At 44.1% G+C, this 9,619-nt stretch overlaps 1 pseudogene; it reads right to left on the bottom strand.

Annotated features, from left to right (window-relative positions):
* Positions 1-237: 237 nt before the first annotated feature.
* On the bottom strand, positions 238-1,638 carry LOC104676820 (annotated as a pseudogene).
* Positions 1,639-9,619: the final 7,981 nt, after the last annotated feature.

Here is a 9,619-nt window from a genome sequence, read left to right as displayed (position 1 = left end):
ACCTTGGCCTCCCAAAGTGTTGGGGTTACAGGTGTGAGCCACCGCGCCTGGCCTTGCACAATAAATTTTTAAAAGTGAAGACGTGAAGGTTAATCTTGGGAGATATCAGGTCCCCTCAGGCTCCCCTTGCAGACTTCCAGTGTTTCCATTAAGGTTAAGCCTCTACAAACCTAGCATTCAAAAAAAAAAAAAAAAAAAAAAAAAAGGCATAAAGGAAAGAAATGTTTTCCCGCTCAGATGGGACTCTTCCTAGGCACCTAATTAGGAGGCATGCTGAGCGGTGGAGAAACACAGCTTCAGAGTGTAAGGGTATGGACCATCTGGGTTTTTCATCTGGCCATGGTGCCCGGAGTCGCCAGGGCATCGCTCTTGGATTACCATTCCAGCAGCCCAGAGCAGCTGCGCTCACTTTTGCCTGAGAATACTTTCCCAGAAGCTGGCCGCTTCACGCCCAGCACATCGCACATCTCAAAGAAGTTCCCCTCAGCCACCTCCGGCGGGGCGTTGAAGAACTGCAGCACGTTGCTGGGCTGCTGGAGGCGGTTCTTGGCTGCCCGCTCCAGGGTGGGGAACCGATTGTTCCGGATTCGCTGAAGTCTCTGTAACTGCAAGACCTGGCTTCCAACCCGCATGACTGACCGGGCATGAGGCCTGGCTGCTTGGAGACAGACATTCAGCTTCTGCCCAAACATGAAATTGTTGTTGAGGTAGGTAGTGGCCCGGTCCACAGCGTAGCCATCTCCACCACGGCGGCCCCCGGCTTGCTTTTCGTGAATTTCACCTTCTCCACATTGCTATACAAGCAGAAAACATTGAAAACTTGGTCACAGTTCCTCTTAGACGGATCCAAACCATAGACCACGAGCACAGGGCTGTCGGCGTGAGGGCCATGCTCGGGTGGTGGGGGAAGGGTGGGGGGTGTCCATACTGGGAGCTGTAGCGACTTGGGCCCCGATGGTGACTCCCCCCACTGGTGGACCTATCCTTCTCCCTTCGTAGTGAGGTGGGGGGCTGGGAGGCCGTAGCCCTCATCATGGTAATGGCTGTGATACCCACCGTAGGGACCTCCATATTCTGTGGGGTGATCTCCCAGGAGAGGGGGCTGTCTCTGGCGTTTGTTGGGGTTGCTGCCAGGGTCACCTTGCCACTGAGATTGCGGTTTGTGTAGTCCCAAGTATCCTGATCATTCTTGAACACATTCAAGCGTGTAGGCTTCGCGTATTCGATCTTCAGAGTGCAGCAGTCAGAATAGATTTCAGCCCCATGGAGCGAGGCCTTGGCCCACCGGGCACTTTGAACACAGGCAAATTCCACCATGGCCTGAACTCCCTTATTCCGGAAAATGACAGTTCTCTGCACAGGGCCACAAGGATTACAGATAGTGTAAAGAACATCCGTGGTGATCTGGGGTTCAGGATGGTAAAGAGAAAGAAGCACACTGTTCACGCTCCGGGAGTCATCCGAGTTCCCGGGGCGGGAGATCTTCTGTCTGGTAAAGTAGTTGACAAAAGCTGGGTGACCGGCAATGTATATTTGGTTGTTGGCTGTGTAGTTCCCTGTGTTGCAAGCCCCCAGCACATCTTCAAATTCCACCAGTGCTTGTCTCTTTTTAGGCATTACCATCACATAGCTGATGGCTCCAAATTCCTGCAAGGCCTCCACAAGGTCAGCTTCCACTACACCGTCAATTAGGCCCCTGATGTGGACAACTGGGGCGGCAGGGGTTTTGTGTGGGTCATAATAGTTCTCCTTAGAGATTAAGCTTCCATCGGACGGAATTCCCCACTCTAGAGGACAAGGCCGCTGCCCATCCTTTCCTGCTCCCTCAACCGCCCACGAGGCAGGGCAGGAGACACATTTTTCTTTTATAAAATAAAATCTGAGTTGAGAGCCCATCTGAGATTTTTCAGTACCTTTTGGAGTCAATTTAAAAATCCCAGGGCAGGCCAGGCGCGGTGGCTCATGCCTATAATCCCAGCACTTTGGGGGCCAAGGCGGGCAGATCACCTGAGGTCAGGAGTTCAAGACCAGCCTGGCCAATAGGCCTTGGCCAGCCACCGCAAACCCCGTCTCTGCTGAAAAATACAAAAAATTAGCCAGACACAGTGGCGTGTGCCTGTAATCCCAGTTTCTAGGGAGGCTGAGGCAGGAGAATTGCTTGAACCGGCGAGATGGAGGTTGCCGTGAGCTGAGATTGTGCCACTACACTCCAGGGTGGGCAACAGAGCAAGACTTCGACTCAAAAAAAAAAAAAAAAGTCCGACTGCAGGTGTCTATCAGGTAATGTGGTGGAGTTTCTTCCAAGGGACTCAGAGCTTGACAAATCTGGTCATAGTGAGAAAAACATTGGTAAAGTTGTCTAAAAGAGCAGACAAGGTCATTCAAGGTATTTGACCCACTTTTAGGAGTTAAAGCAAAGAGCTAATTATTCAGGATTAAAAAAAAAGATTTTTAGCATTATTGTGGATACACTTTTGTGTAAAGTGTAAGGTAAGGATCACACTTTTTTTTTTTTTTGACGTGGTATAATGGAAGGGCTTATTTCTGGATGTTCTATTCTATTCCACTGGTCCATAAGTCTATGCTTAGGCCAATACAAAATTGTCTTGATTACAGTAGCTTTACTCATATAGTATGAAAATGAGTATTGAAATCAGGTAGTTTAAGTTCAACTTTATTTTTCAAAATTGTTTGGCTTAAGTTTTTTTGCATTTCTATATAACTTTTAGGGTCACCTTGTCAAATTCTATTTTTAAAGCCTGATGAGATTTGATAGGGATACATAGAATCTATAGATCAATTTAGGAAAAATTGCCCTCTATAATATTAAGTCTTCTGATCAATGTACATGGTATGTCTCTCCATTTACTCAGCTCTTCAAATAAATATCTTAGCAACGTTTTGTGTTTTTTAGTGTACAGCTATTGCACTTTCTTTGCTAAATTTATTCTCAAGTATTTTATTCTCTTTGATACTGTTGTGAATAAAATTATTTTTTAATTTCATCTTACTATATTGAAATACAATTAATTTGCGTGTACTGAGCTTGAGTCCTGTGACCTTGCTGATATCGTTGATTAATGCCAGTAATTTTTTTTGTAGATTCCTTGGGGTTGTCTACATACAGAATCATGTTGCCTTTGAATAAATATACCAACTTTATACTTCCTTCCCAATCTATATATATTTTGTTTTTCTTGCATTATTTCATTGGCCAGAGCCCCAAGTACAGTAAGTCCTCCCTTAAGACCATTGATAGGTTCTTAGAAACTGTGACTTTAAGCAAAAAGACATTTTGTTCAATCAAAGTCTTTTTTTTTTCTTTGTAGCTGGGACTATACGTGCATGCCACCATGACTGGCTATTTTTATTTTTTGTAGTGACAGGGTCTTGCTATGTTGCCCAGTCTGGTCTTGAACTTCTAGGCTCAAGTGATCCGCCCGCCCGCTACCTCTCAAAGTGCTTGGATTACAGGCATGAGCCACTGTGCCCGGCCTCAATGTAATTTATTTATAACATTGATGAGAAAAAAATTGGTTACATTATAAGTCATTTTGCTTAAAGTCACAGTTTTCAAGAACCTATTGACATTACATGAGGACTTACAGCACAATGTTGAATAAAAGCGCTGAGAGCAGATACCCTTGCATTGTTCCTAATCTTAGAGGAAAACCATTTGATCTTTCACTATCTTATTATTTAAAAAATTGTAGTAAAATATACATAACAAAATGTACTCTTTTAACTATTTTGAAGTGTACAGTTCTCGGCATTATGCCCATTTATATTGTGTAATCATCATCAGCATCCATTTCTAGAACTTTTTCATCTCCCCAAACTGAAACTCTGTACCTATTAAACACAAACTCCCCATTCCCCCAGCCCCCTGCAAATACCATTCTACTTTCTGTCTCTATGGATTCCATTATCCCAGGTACCTCATATTAGTGGAATGACAATATTTATCCTTTTGTGTCTGTCTGGTTTCACTTAGCACAGTGTCTTCAAGGTTCATTCATGTTGTAGCACGTCTTGGAATTTTCTTTCTTCTTGAGGCTGAATGATATTTCATTATATATTTATTCTTTTAAGTATAATGTTAGCTGTGGGGTTTTCATAAATGTCTTTCATCAAATTGAGGAACTTTTCTTTTATTCCTAGTTTATTGAGAGATTATATCCTGAACGTAAATGGGATTTGGAGAAATTATTTTTCAGGAGCTATTGAGATGACCATGTGGTTTTTGTCTTTTATTCTAACTATAGAGTATAATTACATTAATCAAATATTGACTGTTAAACCAACCTTGCATTCCTGGGGTGAGTCCCACTCAGTCATGGTGCATAATCCTGTGCTTTTTTTCTCAGAGTTATATAGCTTTATAATAGCTCTTACATTTAGGTCTATGATTGATTTTGAGTTACCTTTTGTATATTATGTAAAGAAGCGGTCCAAAATCATTCCTTTGCATATGGATACCCAGTTATCCCATTTGTTGAAAAGCCTATTCTTTCCCCACTGAATGATCTTGGCACTCTTGTTGAAAATCAATTGACTATAAACGCAAGGGCTTATTTCTGGAACTTCAGTTCTGTTCCATTGATCTTTATATTTTCCTTATGCTGTACCACACTGTCTTGTTTACTGTAATAACTGTAGTAAATTTTGAAATCAGGAAGTATGAGTTCTTCAACTTTGTTCTTTTTCGAGACTATTTTGGTGAATTTGGGTCTCATATTTCTTAGAGTCCTTTTTAACTTTACCTCATCTGGGAAGAATTGCCTTCACTGAGTTGTGGCTTAAGATTATACACTACAGCAGTGCTTCTTAATTTGGCAGTACATAAGAATGACCTGGGGGGCTTTCTGTCTTTTTTTTTTATTTTTGGAGACCAAGCCTGACTCTGTCGCCCAGGCTGAAGTGTAATGGCATGATCTCGGCTCACTGCAACCTCTGCCTCCCAGGTTCAAGCGATTCTCCTGCCTCAGCCTCCCGCGTAGTCGGGACTACTGGCATGCGCCACCATGCCTGACTAATTTTTGTATTTTTAGTAGAGGCGGAGTTTTACCATGTTGACCAGGCTGGTCTTGAACTCCTGACCTCAAGTGATCTGCCTGCCTCAGCCTCCCAAAGCGCTGAGACTACAGGGATAAGCCACTGTGCCTGGCCTATATAAATTCTTATAGCCTGCACGTTTATTGTATTTTCCCCCTCTTCTGCTATTAGCTTTTATTTTACTTTAACTGCTTATGTTTATGGTATCCATGGTGCTATCATTTTATTCTCTTTTTTTTAGACAGCGTCTCGCTCTGTTGCCCAGGCTGGAGTGCAGAGGTATGATCTTGGCTCACTGCACCCTCTGCCTCCCGGGTTCAAGCGATTCTTCTGCCTTGGAATTACAGGCACGCGCCACCACTCCTGGCTAATTTTTGTATTTTTAATAGAGATGGGGTTTCACCATGTTGGACCAAGCTGGTTTCGAACTCCTGACCTCAGGCGATCCGCCTGCCTTGGCCTCCCAAAGTGCTGGGATTACAGGCGTGAGCCACCGCACCTGGCCTGTTTTATTCTTTTTTATATTTAATCTTTTCTTTCTTTCTTTTTTTTTTTCTTTTTTTTTTTGAGACGGAGTCTCGCTCTGTCGCCCAGGCTGGAGTGCAGTGGCCGGATCTCAGCTCACTGCAAGCTCCGCCTCCCGGGTTTATGCCATTCTCCTGCCTCAGCCTCCGGAGTAGCTGGGACTACAGGCGCCCGCCACCTCGCCCGGCTAGTTTTTTGTATTTTTAGTAGAGACGGGGTTTCACCGTGTTACCCAGGATGGTCTCGATCTCCTGACCTCGTGATCCACCCGTCTCGGCCTCCCAAAGTGCTGGGATTACAGGCTTGAGCCACCACGCCCGGCCTCTTTTTTTTTTTTTAATGGAGTCTCACTTTGTTGCCTAGGCTGGAGTGCAGTGGTGCGATCTTTGCTCACTGCAACCTCCACCTCCTGGGTTCAAGCACTTCTTCTTTTGGCTCAGCCTCCTGAATAGCTGGGACTACAGGCACACGCCACCATGCCCAGCTAATTTTTGTATTCGTTTTTACTTTTAGTAGAGACAGGATTTCACCACGTTGGCCAGGCTGGTTTTGGACTCTTGACCTCAAGTGATCCACCTGTGTCAGCCTCCCAAAGTGCAGGTATTACAGGCATGAGCCACCACGCGGGGCCTAGTCATGTTATATAGGTGTCTTTGTGATAAATCACTCCAAATCCCTTGCAAGAGAAAGTGGGATGTAAATAAAAACTTTTAAGGCTTGGCTTTCCCTTTCAAGAGCCTAACGTTGTGCATGGAACTTCCTGTTGTCCATAAAATATGTTTTGAGTGCTAAAAAGGAATAACTGGCTGAGGGCGGGACGTCAGAAAAAACTAGGTAAACCATTATCAAATTGATTAGGACAAGGATCCAGCCAACCCCACTCATCATTTATCAAATACCTGCAGTGCTACATGTTTGCCCAGACCATTGTGCTCAAATCGGGCAGGGCAAGGATGTCTGCTCGAGATCTCAGTGCCGTGGACTTGGTGATGATATCCGCATCTGTAAAATGGGTTAACAGTACCTACCTCACAGGCCTGTTGAGGGAAGGAGGTGAGTGATATATTCAAAGCACTCACCCCAGAGTCTAGCACTTGGTGAGTTTGTCAATATTATCTTTCCTCCTCGGCTCTCCTTCCTCAATTAGATGCTAATACATCTAATTACAATACATCTAATTAGCAATTAGATGCTAAATACAATTTAGACTACGTACTAAAATTGTATTTACTTTACACAAAGACATAATTTGTCAAATGTGCAAATGAACTTTGTCGTGTTTTGATCCAAGGGAGTTTCTAATCTTTTTGGGGGAGGTGGGAAGGGGGAGTAAGAAATGAGGCTGAGCTCCCCATGTGGCCCATGATAAACACCAGGCAGCTTTGTGTGGAATCATCACTTGAGGGCTTGAGTAGCAGAAACATGATGCTGGAAGACGTTAGAAGAGAAAGATCCATGGGCCACAGAAGGAGACAGGTGTGGAATGAGAATTGCTGGCAGCAGCCATCCTTAGAGAAGAGGTAAACTCTCCCCTCTGCAGGGGGCTTGACTCTATGGCCTCAAAAATTGTCAGCTCTCCAGACAACTTCTTCCTTGTGCATCACATCCAACCGCTGTAGCCCTTCCTCTGCCTCTGCGCTTTTCAGTCTGGACCCAGGACACCAACAGCACGGCCCTGGTGCCACCCAAAGCCCACCAGGGAATGGTCTCTATAGTGTCTACTTTTTTTTTTCTCTGAGATAGAGTCTTGCTCTGTCGCCCAGGCTAGAGTGCAGTGGTGTGATCTTGGCTCACTGCGACCTGGTTCACTCCTGGGTTCAAGCAATTCTCCTGCCTCAGCCTCCAGAGTAGCTGGGACTGCAGGCGCCCACTACCACGCCCATCTAATTTTTGTAGTTTTAGTAGAGACAGGGTTTCTCCATGTTGGCCAGGCTGGTCTCAGACTCCTGACCTCAGGTGATCCAGTCGCCTTGGTCTCCCAAAGTGCTGGGATTACAGGCGTGAGCCACCGTGTCTGGCAAAATGACAATTTAAAAAAAATGAGAACCTGGCACGGTGGCTTATTCCTGTAATCTCAGCACTTTGGGAGGCCGAGGCAGGCAGATGACGAGGTCAGGAGTTCAAGACTAGCCTTGCCCACATGTTGAAATCCCATCTCTACTTAAAAAATGCAAAATTAGCTGGGTGTGGTGGTACACACCTGTAATCCCAGGTACTCAGGAGGCTGAGGCAGGAGAAGCACTTGAACCCAGGAGGTGGAGGTTGCAGTGAGCCGAGATCATGCCATCGCACTCCAGCCTGGGCAATAGAGTGACATTTCATCTCAAAAAAAAAAAAAAAAAAAAAAAAATTGAGGATGCCTGGTGGCAAAGGAGACTCTCATGCTACTGATTTTCTGGAGTCTAGAGTTGAGCTTTAAGAGTCTTGGTTCAGGGATGGGCCTGGTGGCTCATGCCTGTAATCCCAGCACTTTGGGAGGCCGAGACGGGGAGAATCACTTGAGGTCAGGAGTTCAAGACCAGCCTGGGCAACGTGGTGAAACCCTATCTCTACCAAAATTACCAAAAAATTAACTGGGCATGGTGTTGCACACCTGTAGTCCCAGCTACTTGGGAGGCTGAGGAGGAAGAATAGTTTGAGCCCAGAAGGTTGAGGTTGCAGTGAGCTGAGATGGCACTACTACACTCCAGCCTGGGTGACAGAGTGAGACTCTGTCTCAAAAAAAAAAAAAAAAAAAAAAAGACACAAGATTATTGGTTTGGTGTTCCTAGGACCACTCCTTCTCCTTCTATCTCAGTCCTATTTTATAATTCGATAACTTAATTTAGGTTGTGCATTTTAAGGTGAAGATTAATGAACTGTGCAATGGTTTCCTTTATTAACATTAAATTTTTTTGAGAGACAGGGTCTTGCTCTGTCACCCAGGCTGGAATGCAGCATCATGATCATAGCTCACTGCAACTGTGACATCCTAGGCTCAAGTAATCCTCCTGTCTCAGCCTCCTGAGTAGCTGGGACTACAGGTGTGTGCCACCACGTTTGGCTAATTTTTTTTTTTTTTTTTTTTTTTTTTTTTTTTTTTTTTTTTAGATACAGAGTATTGCTATGTTGTCCAGGCTGGTCTCCGACTCCTAGCCTCAAGCCATCCTCCCATATCAGCCTCCCAAAGCACTGGGATTACAGGTGTGAACCACTGTTCCTGGTTCCTTTATTACTTACTGAGGAAGATAAATATAGAGATTTCATGCCTTATTCCATCATGTTCAGCTCCTACATTTTCAGTGTCACTTCCTACTAACTTACTCTCCAGTCACAGTGATATAGATATATAAGGCGTTGTCCCAAACCCACCGTGCTGTACCTTTGCACATGCTGTTCACTCTTCTTTGAATATCTTCCCAACTTTTGTATGCCTTGAACATGTCTATTCATTCTTCAATATCTACCTTAGACTTTAGCTTTCTCCATGAAGTCTTCCTGGGGGAAGGCTTCCACCCTCAAACCCCTACTCCTCTTTTTGTGTGCCTTTTTCAGGCTCTATTTTCCTTTTTACATACCAGTCTCCCTTACTACACTGTGAGTTCCTTCAGTACAAAGTCTCCATATTCTTTATATTTGTATTTGCAACACTATGACTATCCCTTTTATGTGTGGCTATAATGAATGTTTCTGCAATTTTACGTAAAAGAAAAAAATTCATGAAGGGAATTTCTGAACTTATTGTATGCCAACAGGTTGGCAATCTACTTGTAGAATTATCCCCATCTTAGTTATTGGTTAGAATGAAAATTACACCCTTATGGGGACACTCCCAGAAAAGCTTGTAAATTTTCTCAAGTCTTTGTTTATCTATAAGATGGCATGAAGCCATAAAATAAATAATTATACATGTGAAGTATATAATATGCTGTGTAATTACAGATGTGATGCTAATTGAACCCACTTCCCTGCAAGGGCTGTCTCTAAACAATTAGTATTTAGGGCCAGCTCCGTGGTATGTTTGATTAACACAATTTAAACAGAATAAAGCAACCAGACT

This window comes from Rhinopithecus roxellana, chromosome 4 (genome assembly GCF_007565055.1).
Source record: "Rhinopithecus roxellana isolate Shanxi Qingling chromosome 4, ASM756505v1, whole genome shotgun sequence".
In the NCBI taxonomy this organism is placed as follows: Eukaryota; Metazoa; Chordata; class Mammalia; order Primates; family Cercopithecidae; genus Rhinopithecus; species Rhinopithecus roxellana.
The sequence above is the reverse complement of the archived record's forward strand: the minus strand, read 5'-3'. Positions and strand labels throughout refer to the sequence as shown.